Here is a 3,637-nt window from a genome sequence, read left to right as displayed (position 1 = left end):
TGACCGAACGCTACTACCAAGAACGAACGTTAACCAAACCAACATTTGACCGAACGCCACTCAGCACATGGCATGACCAATCGTCCAAATCCGTCATGGACGAACGGTCAGTTTTCGCATTCTGCAGAATTCTGCAGAATGGTAGCAGAACCTCCCTTGACCATTTCTAACCACTTTTCTCAACTTCTTAGACTCTTAATTCTCGTTTTAGACTTAATTAAACTTATCCAAATGATTCTAAGCATTTCTACTACCATTTTTAAGTGATTAAAGTTCACTTTCAGCTCCAAAACACTAACTTCAACAACTTAGGGACCCAAATTTGATTCTACTACTTGGAACATGTTTTCGACCACTTTTATGTTTCTAACAAGTCACAATGGACTTGTCTAGGCTGCCCAAACAGTCCAGGAACACTACAGCCCTCATTTACTCAAAATCCCTACCTCACTTCCTCTAATATAGCCCAAATTGATCATAAAGACACTTGATTTCCTTTCTAACAGCACTACCACCGAATTTTCATGTCAACACAGATCCAACATACACAATTCCTTCATTTTCAACCAACACAATTTAAACATGTTCATCACCAAAACAACATAACAGTAAAAAGCAAAATAAATCCGAAAAGCATATCATACATCATCTAAAATTGTAACTAGCTCCCCTTACCTGGAAGTTGAGCAGTACAACTTGCTAGAATACTTTAAACAGGACCCCCACACAGCGGAGAACCAAACCGGACCTACAGATCACCGCATTAGTGACAACCAACAACTCTTAGAGCTAGAATAGGGCAAGGAATGAAAGGAAGAATACACAAGGCACATGCAAGAGCAAAATCGCATGCCCTAATTTCAAGAATAGTGGAGGAAAAAGGCAAAACCACTTACCCGCTATAGAACGCGAAACCGATCGGTTCAAGTCGAAGCTCTCGACTCCGGGAACGCAGAATCACCACTTAAATGACAATGCACTGGCTGGTGCAGTGTGGAGATTAGAGAGAAGGTAGAGGAAGAAGAAGAAGCTTTCTAGAGAGAGGAACACTTTTAAGAAAATGAGTTCAGCTTCTTTTTTCTAAAAGTTTAGCAGAAACTATAAAACTGTTTTCTTTTTAATAAAAAGCCCCTCCCCTTTTTCTTAATAATGTTTTCACCCCATCCTCTTTTAATATATATACATATATATTTTTAGGTTCTTACATCAAATATCCCAAATAATTCTTTTTAGAATAATTACAAAAGTCTGTACAAGATGAATTGGAATAAATAATATGATTAATAATTATGTGCAATATTAAGGGACAACCTTTTTCTACCCTTACATTGAAAACGTGATAACTTTCTATATGCACTATAATAAAAATAAGGAGGAATAATATTAGTAAAAAGAAGAACATTAAAAAATAAAATTCTTCATTTTATGTAAGTATTATAAAGATCTAAAATATAAAATAAAAAGTTGTGTGTGTGTGTGAGTTTATATCTCTTTTATCATTATTTAATTATAATTTAGTTGTTTTTTAAACTAATTAAATTAAAATCAGACTACTGAATGGAAATAACGTCACATTTTCATGTTATAAATAACGGAAAAAAGATAACTCATTCAAACTATTTGAATATATTAAATATCCTTAAAAAACACTGTTAAAGAAGTTATGTATAACTAAAAGATTAAATTCTACAGTTTCAATATTTAATACTGTTTCCAAATTATTCAACAATTAATACTTTAAATTGAATACGCATCATATCTCTAAATATAATGAAGGTTGTACGCTATGTTTTCCTGATCCATTTTTATTTTATGTATAAAAATAAAAAAAGAAAATGTGTACTTTGACGACGTTAATAATTGAATAAAATAGAAAGATAAAAGTTATAACATATCTTAAAAATAATCTCATCTAAATATTTTATGAATTTAATATGTGAGATTATTTTTAACATATTTTTATTTTATTATTTTATTTAATTGTTAACGTTGTTAACATATAATTATATCATGTTAATATAGAGAGATGTGTTCAGCGCATTTCAAAAGGATTGAATTACGAAGTTCCAACATGTAAATGATATGCTTTTATATTATTAAATAACACTTTTAATGATTTATTTAAAAAGAATCCTTATATTTATGTATAATTATCTATAAAGATATTCAGTGTCATAACCACTGATTTGCTGGTTTGGGATACACAGTTCTACGTCCATTTTACCTTTTATTAATATATTTTATTTTATTATTTTATGTTTTAAATTTGTAAAGATTTTTTTTAATTTACTTTTATAAGTGTTCTATCAATATATTTTTTAGATTCAATTAATTATTTATAATGTAAAAATCATATGATAATTTTTTTATTTATTTTTATCATGATAAACAAAGTGAATATACTTACACAAAAAGCTCATGTATTTCCGCTAATAACCAATAAAATTAATATATGTAGAAAAAAAAAGTTTTAAGTAACATATTTATCATTATTATTACTATTAATAAGTAAAGAAATATGAAATTGTTGAGAGATATATTAGTTTTAGTTTGATGGAATTTGAGAAAGAGGTATATGAAATGCAATTGATGAAGAAGAATGAACATGTTATTACTCATAAATTCCACAACAAAGGCGTGGAATTGTTACATATTTATTTCAGGTTTCTCATTTCCAAGACACTGGCAAACGCAGCACTGGCTGTGGCATCGCTTTATGCAATTAGGAACTTCACAGGGCATTTTAACACAAGCACTTGGGTCATGGCAGGGGTAGTTACAACCATTCACAAACCCTATCAAATTTGTTGATCTTGGTCAAATGATTGGTTAAAGAAATATAGAAAAATGTATAAAAGAAGAGAATGAAATTTACCTGTTGCAAATATTACGAGACATAAAACCATCAAGCATGGAAACAATACTGGAGTTTTTGCCATTGCTGTTTCTCTCTGTTTAAAGGGTTTTTTAGAATAATTTTTCAAGTTTCAGAGATGTGTCTCTTAGGTATTATTTATAATCATAATAATAATAAAATAATAATGATAACAATAGTTACAATAATGGTAAGAATAATATTAATCAAGTGCATTAAATTATAAGAGACAAAGATATATTTAAAGTTGAAGTTGAGATTTGAACTCTTTGTTTTTATTACTAGGTACCACATTCAGCGTTTTATTTATATAAGTAATTTCATGTGAAAATTCAATTTTTGAAGAACTGATCCAAAAGTAGCAAGTTGGATTGAAAAAAATTTTAAGATAAAATTTGACACTTGTGTACGGTGAGGCACACCTTATTGCAAATTTAACTGAAAAATCAATTCGGTTTGAAAAATACACGTCCATATTTTTCGCATAAAAAATATGCTAACCTAGTTGCCTTAAGACTTTCACATGTTCTCTTTGACTGACTTCAGAATTTAGCCTAACCGCTTCTAATTGTTGTAGAGCCGTTTCGTGTTATTGCACTAAAGTTTGTGTGCGTTGGGTTAGGCTACCAAAAAACGAATGCATTTTGGTGATATGAGTAACCAAATCAATCCCTTTAAGCTATCCTTTAACTGTATAGTCTCATACCTATACAGTCTCTAGATCCCTCTCATTTCGGTGTATGTTCGATTCATCCATGTGTC

The 3,637-nt window shown here is 29.9% G+C and overlaps 1 long non-coding RNA gene across 1 annotated transcript; it reads right to left on the bottom strand.

Annotated features, from left to right (window-relative positions):
• Nucleotides 1-2,586: 2,586 nt before the first annotated feature.
• LOC108342722 (uncharacterized) lies at nt 2,587-2,976 on the bottom strand. The gene is made up of 2 exons (XR_001833419.1): nt 2,876-2,976; nt 2,587-2,795 (listed from the first exon to the last, which is right to left on the bottom strand). It is a non-coding gene; the product is annotated as an uncharacterized LOC108342722 (long non-coding RNA).
• Nucleotides 2,977-3,637: the final 661 nt, after the last annotated feature.

This window comes from Vigna angularis, chromosome 6, assembly GCF_016808095.1.
Source record: "Vigna angularis cultivar LongXiaoDou No.4 chromosome 6, ASM1680809v1, whole genome shotgun sequence".
NCBI classification, from domain to species: Eukaryota; Viridiplantae; Streptophyta; class Magnoliopsida; order Fabales; family Fabaceae; genus Vigna; species Vigna angularis.
Note: the sequence above shows the minus strand (reverse complement) of the source record. Positions and strands in the feature narration are given on the sequence as shown.